This window comes from Gavialis gangeticus, unplaced genomic scaffold (assembly GCF_001723915.1).
Source record: "Gavialis gangeticus isolate Ggan-Ray unplaced genomic scaffold, GavGan_comp1, whole genome shotgun sequence".
Taxonomy (NCBI): domain Eukaryota; kingdom Metazoa; phylum Chordata; order Crocodylia; family Gavialidae; genus Gavialis; species Gavialis gangeticus.
In genome coordinates, this window is record NW_017728992.1 from 50,995,721 (window position 1) to 51,008,310 (window position 12,590).

Consider the following 12,590-nt stretch of genomic DNA (forward strand, 5'->3'; position numbering starts at 1 on the left):
TCCTCCCCTCTATGTCCTGTGTCCCCGCCATCAGGACAGCATGCTGCCACTTGTCTAAATGCTTCTTCGTACTCTGATTGGCTGTTTGTCAGCCAATCAAAGCGTGGGTAAAGCATTATGGACAGACAGACACACAGACAGACAGATTAAGGCTTTTATAATATTAGAATTTTTGTGACTGATGGACTGCAGGGAGTTCCTGGAAGTCAACCAAAAAGGTAGTGTGTTTATCTCCTGCCTGTGAAGCCTTAACAGCAGGAGCCCTTAATGAACCCAGGGAGCTATGGTGGGGGTGTAGGGGACCCCCGTTATAGGCCTATAAGGACTCGGTCTGGGACACAGGTGATTATTTTGGGCTAGTAGAAAGAAAGCCATGATGGCAGAAGCTTGTTTTCTTCCCCCCAATAGAATTATACCTTAATACCATCAAGTCATGGTGGGCAAGCATCCCAAGAAGGTAGCGTACTCTCTAACAGGGTATGCGGCACTGGTCAAGCCATGAAAAAGGGGCCCAACTACAACGTTCAACAAGGACAAGTGCAAAGCCCTGCACTTAGGACAGAACACTCCCATGCACTGGTAAAGCCTGGGGGCTGACGAGCTAGGCAGCAACTCTGCAGAAAGGGACCTAGGGGTTACAGTGGGCAATAAGCTGAACGTAAGCAAACAGTGTGCCCTTATTGCAAGAAGGCTAACGGCATACTGGGCTGAATTGGTAGAAGTATTGCCAGCAAGTCAAGGAAAGTGATTATTCCCCTCTGTCCAGTACTGGTAAGGCCACATCTGGCCTCTCCACTACAGAAAGGATGTGGACAAATTGGAGAGAGTCCAGCACAGGGTGATAAAAATGGTGAGGGGGCTGGGGCACGTGACTTCTGAGGAGAGGCTGAGGGAATTTGGTTTATTTAGTTTGGAGAAGAGAAGACTGAGAGGGGATTTAATAGCAGCCTTCAACTACCTGAAGGGAGGTTCAAAAGAGGATGAAGCTAAACTGTTCTCAGTGGTGGCAGATGACAGAACAAGGAGCAAGGGTTTCAAATTGCAGCAAGGGAAGGTTAGGTTAGATATTAGGAATAATTTTCTCACTAGGAGGGTAGTAAAACACTGGAACAGGTTACCCAGAGAGGTTGTGGAATCTCCATCCTTGGAGGTTTTCAAGACCTGGATAGACAAAGCTTTGGCTGGCACGATCTAGTTGGGGATGGTCCTGCTTTGAGCAGGGGGTTGGAGTAGATGCCTTCCTGAGGTCTCTTCCAGCCCTAACTTTCTATGATGTTTCCTGATACAGAATCCAAGGGTCTCTTTGCAGGCACTGATGATGATGGACTTGAAAGCACCCGAAGCACTGCTGACATTCTCCCATTGTTGTTGATTGGAATTCACCAGTTTTTCATTGCAGCACTGGTGGAAGAAGTCTTGCTTGAGTGGGTCCTTGAGTCCTTAAATATTGATCTTCTGTCAGCATTGCTTCTGATGCAGTCATCATTTGGGAGCCAGTTTGAATGACATAACCGAGTGCACAAATTAGTTATCAGTCCAGCAATTGTCAGCTTCTAGCATAGTTCAGGTGATGTGGACATCTTTGCAATCTTTGGTTTCATCGGTGGCATCAAGAGTCAGGGCATATGTGCTGATGACAGTGGAATATTGGCTCCCTGCTAATTTCATATGGAAAGTCATGGGGTGCTCATTAATTCTGAAAAGAAACTCAATGAGTTGGCTCATTCTTGATGGCAAAAAAAAATAGCTCAGTGAATCAGCATTCTCCTTCCCGTCTAACCTTACAGAAGAAGATATAGCCACCTCCTTGTTCTTTGAGGTGCCCATCTCCCACTTACCGGATCTTGCTCAGTACAGCGACATCAGTGTTGTGTCACCTGAGTTCCTGAGACATGACTGCGATGTGATACTCTGGACATTCGCTATTAGGATTGTCCATGAGGGTCCTGATGTTCCAGCTCCTGAAATTTATTGGTCTGTTGATTTTGACCACAGTAAAGGTGATCCCACTGGACATGGTTATCTAGTTAGGAAACTGACCCACATACTTCACACAGTGCAAATTGTGGTATACTGACTGCAGTGCACATCATTAGTACATGCACGGCATATGGCAATTGCTCCAGTTGTTCCAGGACTGTGCCACATGCAGTGCACACTCTGGGTAGTCCAAGACCTGTGCTGCATGTGGTGTCTGCACTGGTCTGTCTGGGACTGCTATACATGGCACCCGCTGCAGCAGATCTGGGACCTGCGCCATGTGCAGCATGGGTCCTGGATCAGTCAGAGCAGGAACCATGTGCACTGGATCCAGGATGTAAAGGGTGAACTGAGGGAGGGTGGGAACAGCCATTCTGTAGGCCCAGGCCAGCCCATGGGGCCAGCCCCATACCATTCATCCAGCCCATGGACTGGTCCTGGACCATTCATCCTTCTGTGGGGCAGGATGCATTTGACACCCTTGACCTAAGGGAATTAGTGAAGACAGCTGGAGTGAGCAGCTAAAGAGCTTGACTGTGGAAGAAGCCTGTGATTTCTTAAAGTCACAGGTGCTAAATTTATCAGGAATTAGTTTCCCAGACAAAGGTGAAACCTTACAGGAAATGGATCCAGACTTAAATGGATGAGTTCTGACCTAAACACACCTCTATAGTGTACAGTATTGTCATTCTGGAGTTTTGTTTCCTTTGGATAGTAAAAAAATAAATTTTAATGTCTGAACTTAAAAATGGAAATATAAGAATATGAACAATGCTATGACCATATTTTTTCCCAAAAAAATCATTTTGCATATTTAAGGAATTGTGATAGTATCTTTTTAATGGTTTTATCATGTTCAAAATGTATTAGTCTAATATGCAATTTTGTAAGCTCTGGAAAGCATGGTATCTATCAAAATATTTTAAAAATGTGTGATGCCAAATCAAAAATCTAGTTCATAAGTAAACAAATGGGATACAGTCAAATGGCAAATATCTAATCTATTTCAACCTTGTCTAAACCACATGAGATTGCTGACAGCCTTTGGTCTATGGTTGAGGAATGATGGAAAAGAGTAAACTGATGTTTTCATTCATAGGCTACCTTTTAGTTTAAAAATTCAAAAAGAATACTAATATGTTGCAGTTAGTTAATAACATTATCTGATTTCTTTGTCATGGAAATGTAGATGCAGTGAGAAGATAAAAGTCCCTGATCCATTAATGACTCATTTCAATGCTTATTCTCAGCCCAAGCAAACCCCATCAAAACTCTACAATGCATACTGAAAAATATGCAAACAACAAAAACCTTGATTTAAAAGGGGAAAAAAACCCAAGAGATGATCACTTTTAGCATTGTTAAAATGCTGCATTACAGCTCAGTATTTCAGAAATTTATGAAGCATTAGTTTCAAAATCTAATAAACTTCTCCTGTCCAAAAAGAAGCTCTGCTACATGCCAGGAGATTAAAACAAATTATACAAGAAGACTGAACAATTATACAGTGGAGAAGAAATATTAGACTGTCAAACTAGCAGTTAAATTTCTAACTACTGCTAGAGGCAAGTATTTCATAGACTCTACCTAACTCTATTAACTCTATTATCTAACTCTATTAAAGTCTAACTCTATCCCAACTATGTAGTTGGTCCAATAAAAGATACTGCCCTAAGAAATCCTTGCCTCTCATGGAATTCCTAGACCCTTACAGCTACAACATCATTCCTAACACTTCCTTAGCTACTGGTAGAAACACTGTGCACAGCTAAATCAGCTCTTTCTGTTTTGCACAACTGTAAGGCTCCACAGGAAACTTAAGTGGACTTGCTCAACATGACTATCAAACAGTGACAAGCTATGAGTAAATATTGACCGGAATTGGCTTTTAAGTTTTTTATGTTAAAGCACATATCATAAAAGACGGGACTGGGGGCTGACGCTTCGCTTTAGTGTGGATGGTGCTAGGATGCTGTGGGCACATATTTGGATTTCTTGGTTTTCAGAACTCTGGGACTGAAATCAACATTTTGGAAACTGCAAGAGAGCTCATAGCAACATTAGTTTGTATTAATAAAAGTTGTCATCAATATTTCAAGTTTTTTAAAAATAAAGAAAATGTTTTGGGGTAGCCGTACATGATGATTTACACAGTTGTGGATGTTTTTCTTACAGTTGAGATGCTGCTGTGGCTAGATAAAGACTAGAGAGAGATAGTTAGCTGTTGTTAGTCTGAAGGCAGGCAGAAGGCAGGGTAGATTTGCACCTTATAGATGAACCAAATCAGAGATGCATAGCATTGGTTTTGTAAGCTAAGGGCCCCCAAGTTTTGCTTGCCCTCAGCCACATGGCCACAGGAGCAATCTATGGAGGAGTCTCCCCTTTTCATAAAGTGGCCAAGACCTTGCCACTCCAGCCACTAAGTGGGAGGTTTACTATACATTACTTTCGCAGGTATTAACCCCAGGTGCAACTAGGAAGACCGCCTCAGTGGTCACAGTGTTTCCCTTGCCGGGTAAGCATAGACGCTACACTTGATCTGAGCCCACAAGAGGCTGAGAAGGGGTTATAAAAGCTAATCCAGGAAATGGGATAAGAATCCATAATCTCAATTTAGGCCAAGGGGTTGTCTCAGAGCAACCACTCCAAGGTCAGTGACTCAATGTCCAAGGAGGTTAAAGTGTTCTACCACAGCCCTGTGTGCCCTTCTAGAATTTATGTCAGATCAGTGTTCATTCGTTCTTATACATAGGAGTCACCCTGTCTGTCCAATATAGACAGCAGAGTGGCTAAAGCAGAGGAGATAAAGAGTGCCATATGACTGCTATGGTTCCCCCTTCCAGTGCAATTTGTTAGAGTGGAATGGTAATTATGGCTGTGCTTTGAAATGTCTGCAGGATGTAGCAGCTGGCATGGTCAGTAAGGCAAATTCCAGTCCCAAATTCTTGTTTATTCTGAGGTAGCTATGGTAACTTCAGGCATCTGTAGGCTGCTTCTCCCTTTCTCTGCCCCCTGCCATCGTTTCCATCTCAGTGTTCTCTTCCCATCCCATTTCAGCTGTCAACATACAAAATCTTTCTCCTTGCTATCTGGTGCCCTCTGCTGCACTGATATTGCATGCAGCAACAGCTTACTGGAGGGTTGCACATACCAGCTTTTAGCCAAAGCTGTACCACCAACCTGGCTCCATGGCCCCACTGCATTCTTTCCTGCTGGACTTCTTGTCCCACCTTTGCTTGACCTCCCCAGCCATACCCCTCACTCACCAGTCAGGCCTCCCCCCACTTTCATGTCAGTCTTTCCCCACATACTGCAAGCAGGCTGTTGTGCACTTTTACTATGTATTTCCTAGTTTTCAGAGGTTTTAATATTCACCTGCCTTCAGACCTGCCTTCTACATTCTGGCTTTTGGGAGGAGGACCAGGGAGAAGGGTTCAGGCCACTCTAGGTATGTCTATAATGTTTCCCCAGCACTCCCACGGAGGCTGCTCTCACAGATACCCTGCCTGCCTACTCCTGCTCCTTCTCACGTATACCAAGCCCATTCACATGAGGCAGGGGAGATGCTCTTGAGGCCCACCCATATCTGAGCTCAAGCATGCCAGGGACAGAGACCTTGGCTAGGTACAGAAATTCAAAAAGCCTGAAGCAAAATTGATCAAACCTTCGCAGGTCTCTCTAAGCCGTATAGATTTGATCAGGAGCGAACAGAACACATGTTCACCCTTTGGGAGGGGGATCGGGGTGCACACAGATGCCTGCATTGGCAGAGACCAGAAGGCAGGGAGTACTCCCACACACCTTGCAGTTTGCCAGCCAAGTGGGCTACCAGGTGTGGCATGGTGGCCCTCTCTGGGGCTGTCCTGAAAGACTACGGCTGGATGTGGGGGACGGTCCACAGTGTGTTGGCAGCCAACGAGGAGTGGTCCAGGCGTTCCAAAGAAGGAAGGATCAGGCCCCTCAGAGCATGGCATGAGTGGCAGCCGAGGGGCCCGATCCATCCTTCTACAGAGCCCCCCTGTCCCTGCTGCCCAGTGCAGATCTCCTTCCCCGCTTCCCCCACCCTGCCTCCATCTGTCCTGGCTCCAGTCTGTGACAGCCTGGAGCAGCCAAGCAACAGCTAGTGCTAGTGCATCTCCCCATGAGAAGGGACCAGTGGCGAGAGACACAAAGGGGCCTCAGATGCTGGGGGACAGCAATTTAATGTGAATCAATAGGGAATCTGGTATAGAAGTTCAATAGACCGGTCTATCCTAAACTGATTAAGTTTGATACCTCATCAACCCAAGTCTATTTTAGACTGGGGTCCACCATTTTTAAACCAGTTTATGTGCCCCAAACTTCTGTTCTGTTATGAGGATAGACCAGTTTTCAGTCACTTAAATAGTTATATGTGTAATGTCTGTACCTGGCCCTTGAAAGCAGCCAGCGGAGGGGTGCCCCCAGAAAAACTTCCCTGCCACATTTAGTTTGGCATGTGTAGGAAATAGGCTTATGCAGGAGAAGGCGACTGTGAGGCTTATAGTCACCTCCACCTCAAACCAACATTTATACCTGACACCTGCCCCCCACAATCATGCCTTTGCTTGTCTGAACTCAAGTCTGTTTCACTTCCCCATCCCAAATCCCCACACTCCTCTACTTCTATAGGTCTCCCTTCCTTCACAACAAGCACTCATATGAGTTTTTCAAAATTATTCCTTCTGAATGTTCTGTCCTGCTCAAACTCCATTTTGCTTCCGCCTCCTCTAAGTAGGTCCCGGAAGAGGGGGATTTTACCCTGGCACCTTAATTTTTCACATGTCCTCCATCAGTCAGATTTGAACAGACACTGCCTAGCAGTTTACCCAAGCTCACTAGCTACTGCATTGCCTTGAGCTACCAAGGTCAAGAGCCACCTTAGCCAATGTGTCCAAACATGTGCAGTGTATTCTGTTCGACTCCTGAGTGTTGGGCTTTTAGCTGCCTTAAGAACAAAACATTCTTTGGTTGAATAACTGTTTTCAGTTTTGCATCTGTGAAGGGATAGTGGTGCCTTCACAATGCAGAAGAGGTGTGGGAGTGGATATTAAAGACACTCTGGGGCCCAGCAAGATCCGTAACTTTGTTTCAGAGGGCCACACACCACAAAAACGGTAGACTCTGTAAGCCTTAAGAGCTAGAAGTCTTCCCCCTGAGGAGCTGTAGAGAAAATGAACCCAGGCATATACCTCTTAATTTCACAGAATGACCCTGAGACAGGAGACTGTACCGTCAGGACCATGTTAAAAAAAAGGTCCCTCCTCTTATTGGAGGTTCATTGTAATGTGTAATTGTCTTTCTCCAGGACTGAATTGGAATGTAATCCTAAATTAGTCTATCAGGCCCCACGTGTACCATTTCCCCCACATCCTAGCCAGGTCTCCATCACTCTTTCCTGCTGGAGATGATCTCCTCTGTAGAGATATGCATTCGAGCAAGAATATGAAGCTGAATCTTTCACATCCAGCAAGGAGTTTGCTGTTCTGAGATGCTCCTATTCCCTCTTTCTATTTCTCTTTGTGGCCTTAAAAGCAATTCCAACCTACAGCTGAAAAAGCTCTTTCCTTTGGATGTGTTTTTTTAAATGGGTACCAAACCACTCAAAGATGTACCTTTCAGGAATTGGAATTCTCCAATTAAACATTTACCATATTTGAAACCATCTCTAATTTTACACCCTGTGCTAAAAAGTCCAGGTTCCTGCTGAGGGCTATAATACCTGTATTTTTGACAGCTGTGGATTATCACGTTTGGTTTACTCTTTCCTTATATGTGATGACTTTGTACAGTCTTTAACATTTGAAAAGCAGAGCAACAGCAACTTTTTTTCAGAAAATAAACCTTTATCAACAGTTTTGTTCTACATCTACTCTTAAATTATAGATTTTACATTATACATTGTCACCCAGGTAATTCCGGAATTGAAGGGGACTGTTAGCTGGCAGGTGTGCTGTGGGGGAACTACACACCACTCAGTTTCCCTCTGTCCCTATAGAGCCAGGCCAGGACAGTCAGGGGACTTAACTATATACACATTTATTTACATTAAATTGTCACAAGGGAAAGGAACATGGATATAAACATACGTACAATATATATATTTATAGGATATCTAAACAAATAACATAAACAATACCCTCTGAGTAAATGCTATAAAACCTTACACCAGTGTTCCAGATACAGGTAAATATCTGATTTGAAACAGATAAACCCCAAAATAAAGATAGATAGCCAACGGATAAACTATATATAAGTATAGGTGAACAATAAATAAGCCACAAATAAATAACAGGTGAAATAATAGCAACAGGGGGTCCCAGCAGAGCCCTAGGACTCTACTCCTACCCCTCCCCTATGGGAATCCTCTTTTCCCTGCAGCTCACTCTCAGGCCTGGAGGGTGGCCCTCGTCCTCTGCACCAAGCTGCTCTCTCACCTGCGGTGGGCTTCGAGGGCAGTCACTGTTCCCTGGAACCGGGCTCTGCTATGCAGCGTTTCTGGGGCCTCTGGCTTGGCCCTGTCTGCTGGCTCAATAGCCTGAACACCATCTGGCTTCCTGGACTCAACCTTTTGCTGTGGGTTAGAGGCCTCGGCTGCCTCGTGCAGCACCAGGCTCAGCCTGCTCCCTGACCCTCTGTGCAGCGCCTCTTCCACCGAGCTCCCAGCCTTATCCTGGGGGTTGAGGACCTGAGCCACCCAAGCGCTCCAAAGGTCCTACACCGTGCACCAGCCTGTGCACTGTGTCTCTGGCTGCACACCAGAGGTTGGAGACCTGAGCTGCCTCATGCAGCTCCCAGGGGCTGGACACCATGCTGCACACCAAGAGCCTAGCTGCTAGAGAGCTGTCTTCTATTCCCCGCCAATGGAAGTCTTTAGGGGCGCTTCTAGGCTACTGCTTCGGCCCTGCTGAGCAGCTCTCCTCAGCTCTTCTAAGCCCCGCTCTTCTCTTTTCTGTGTCCTAGACGTGCTCTCCTTATGCTGGGCACACAGCTCCTTTTATATGCTCCAGAGCTCTGCCCCTGAAGTCTTCCAGACCTGAGTGTTGCTGCCTTCAATCAGGTGGGAGGGTGGGGAGCTCCTCTCCCCCTCCCCTCAGGAAAGGGGTGTGATTTAACTCCTTTTGCTCCCTCCTGATTGGTGGTTGGGCTCCACCAATCAAAACAGCAAGATTTCAAGCCTGGGACTTAACCCAAGCTCCAAAAGGGAAGCCTGCTACATGTTATGAATTTGCTTTTTCTCTCTCCCTCCTTGGCCCTACAATGAGTCTATGCAGAAACAGTAAGCCAGGCTGCTAGGAGAACAGACACCATGTTCTTCTAATTATACCCCAGTGCTGCAGAGGAAAGTGAAAAACACCCAGAAGCTTGTACCAAATGCAACTAGTGACTGGCAAAACCCCTGAGAAATGGGATTACAAATAACATCCACACTACAAAAGCTACTTTTGGATCACAACTGAGGGACTGCAAACTCATGGACCCCATTCCTTGCTCCACCACTTTACTTGGTAAGCTTGGCAGAAGAGCCCTTCCAATTCTCTGCCCATTAAGGACTTACCAAGCAGCTTCTCTGGTTAGATGGATAGCTCAAACTAATTCAAGAGTCATTCTGATCAATTAATGAAGATGCACTGCTAGAGGTTTTCTCTGTAGCTGTCTGGCTGCCTATGAGGCTGTAGATGGTGTGATTGATTAAGAAGGTGCTCTCATTCTTTGTATTGTTTGGAGCTATCACTACCCAATGGAAGAAAAGGTAGCAAATGATTATAGATGTGCATATTTTGACATGTAAATCTACTAAACAGTATGTTCATACTGATGGGCTGCTTGACTATTCTTGAGGAAAAGTTGAATATCTAAATGGTTACAGCAGCCATTTGGGTTGTGGGAGACCTGGTTTCCAGCCCTTTTATTGCCAGGGAGATGAACACACACTGCCTGCTGGTACACACCTCTGTGCAGAGTGGGCTAGCTTCAGTCTTTGACAGGAGCCAACTGCAAAATAGCATATGTCCTACTGACTGGAGCGTTCTCCTCAGAGGAGGGAAATGTGAGTTTGAATCTCCGCAGGCACAGGAGGGTTTTTGACCTGGATCTTACCCCTCCCAGGTAAATATTCTAACTATACTAATGGAAAAAGGAGAACCTCCCTGACTTGACAAAACAGCATGTCCCTATAAGCTGGAGTATGGACAATGGGGATATGAGTTGGAGCAAAATAACCTGTTAAGATCCAAATGTCTACTGAGCATGGATATACCACCTTTTTCTGAAAGGACCAATTTGGTCAGCTTGGCCACACTTACGGAGCTTTTCCTGGGGACAGAAAATGGCATCTCCCAAAGAAGGCACCACCCTCAGCCAAATCTCAAAGCTCTGCTCCAATGTAGTAGAGGACTTTTGAGATTTTCTAAGACACAAAGGACAGAATATTTTAAGAAGGAAAAAAATAATCTTTCTATAGCCTCTTGCTTGGATGCAGCCGAATATTTTTGGTCATAACTTTACAACCCCATTTGAGTTGAAGTAGATGGTCAGTGTGAAAAACTTTAACCCAAAGAGGCCAATGTTAACAAAGGTATAAGCCAAGGAAAGAAGGTCTCAGACCGCATCATACTGAGCAATTTCAGACATGATGGGGAAGTTCCAGTCCTGGGGCTGCTTCTCGATTTGGGGGAGGTCTCTGAGCTCCCATGAGAAAGATGAGCAATAACACTGACATGAAAGCCATCTGCACCTTGTGGGGCAAGGGAGAGATTTGTGTAGGTTAGATCTGCAAGACTGCCAAAGGCACTGCAAAGAATGATTGAAAATTGTTAGTTTATTAAAAATTGAATTATTGCAGATTTGTTACTGATTAAAATGCATTGTGTTTTTACTTGGAAAGCTGTGATGTGAGGATTGTATGTCTCTAAGAGGTAGGTGGAGTTGGAGAGCGCTGCAGGGACAGCCTGATACCTGTGTGCGTATGCTGTTAGCAGAAATAAAGAAACTTCTCTGTAAACGTGGCTCCTGCCTCTGCAAACTGAACCCTCAACACAAGAACCACTGCCCTAGACATTCCTGGAGCCAAGGCACAGCACATCCTGTGTGTGCATAGGCATCTAGGGCAATGCTCTGCACAGGTTATGTTTTTGTCTTAAATTGTGTTCTAAGTTTTATTCTGTTCTGTTATGTTTAGTTAAGTTGGCCACTCAGACACTGTTTTCAGATGTCTTCTTTTGGATGGCGGTGTGCCATGATATGTAGCAGCACAGCTTGATAAGATCTACAGACATTGCTGGGGCTGTCTTCCTGCAGGGCAGGACTTCTGCTCCTCCTGGGGCTTCAGGGAGCTGACCCTGCAGGAAAAGGGCTATGGGTGACGCCCGGTTTGGGGTGCCCCTCTGCAAGTGGAGGTTTCTTCCATGTGGGGGGTGCAGGGAAATCCCTGCAGGGGATTCCTCCAGGATGTTTCTGAAAGTATAGAGGGGGGAACCCCCAAGAGGATTCCCCTTCCCTTACAGACTGGGCATGCCAGGGGAATCTTTCTGCAGGAAAAACTCTCAGAGGGGTCTTCCTGCTCCATGCTTGCACACTGTGCCTTGACCCAGGGTACAGCAGCATGATAGGTGCACTGGGGCTAGCACTTTTCTCTGGCACTGCTGCACCCAGGATCAGGGAGACGTATGCAAGCAGAGGGAGTTCCGCCCTCTGTGGTTGAATCCCGTGCAGAAAGATTCCCCCAGCAAACCTAGTCTGCAAACGCCCAGGGAGTTGGGAATTCCTTCCTCTGTGCTTATAGAGGCACCTTGGGCAAAGCCCCTGAAGGGGATTCTCCCCTGCCCCAACACAGGGGGCCTTTCCCTGCAGAATCACCCTCTCTCACCTTAAGCGAATAGGTGTTGGCCACAAAACAGCAGCACAAATTATTACTGGATTTGTTGATGCCACAAAATGTAAGCACTTGTGACACAACAAAGTGTGATGTCTGTTCACTCGCTTTTGCACCTCCATGAAAACTGTTATGGCAGCACAAAGTCAATGTCTGTTCGCAGTCAGAGGGAGACCAGGGTTTGGGCACAGCAACAGGCCTTTGAGTTGGTGCTGCTGCTACTCTCTGATTGGTTATTTACTATGCCATGTTTCATTTTATTCGGTGAATAACAGACCTTAAGTTAAATGCTATTTTTGTTTGTATCCTATAACTAGGAACCTACCAAAATTATGATTTTGAAAATTTCACAGAAAACGCAAAATCTAGCATTATCACAAAACCTACAAGAAAAAAAAGAAAAGAAAACATACTAAAAATAAAATGCTAGCTCCCCTTTGCTGCGGCATTGCCGCGCAGCCCATGGGAGGGGAGGGGAGGGGAGGGGAGACGGTGGGGGGGTCGGCTGTCTGCACAAAGGAATTCTCCATCCAGTGCAAGGTGGCAAAGGCATGCAGTAAGGCAGCAGCCCTAGATTTTAGGAGGGCAAACTTCAACAAGCTAAGGAGGATAGTTGGAGAAGTGCTGAGGTCCCAGAGGGGAGGGGAGCCAGGTGTCCAAGTACAGTGGTCGCTCCTTAAGGAGACAATCCTCCAAGCCCAAAGGAAGGTAATCCCAA

At 45.7% G+C, this 12,590-nt stretch overlaps 2 long non-coding RNA genes across 2 annotated transcripts in view; both read right to left on the minus strand.

The window, feature by feature from the left end:
* LOC109299321 overlaps nucleotides 1-4,531 on the minus strand; it is a 20,145-nt gene extending 15,614 nt beyond the window's left edge. Inside the window, exon 1 of the long non-coding RNA XR_002097815.1 lies at nucleotides 4,443-4,531. This is a non-coding gene — a long non-coding RNA (uncharacterized LOC109299321). The remainder of the gene's footprint in view (nucleotides 1-4,442) is intronic.
* Nucleotides 4,532-9,114: 4,583 nt separating this feature from the next.
* The window catches only part of LOC109301266, a 7,007-nt gene continuing 3,531 nt past the window's right edge, over nucleotides 9,115-12,590 (minus strand). Inside the window, exon 3 of the long non-coding RNA XR_002098491.1 lies at nucleotides 9,115-10,791. This is a non-coding gene — a long non-coding RNA (uncharacterized LOC109301266). The remainder of the gene's footprint in view (nucleotides 10,792-12,590) is intronic.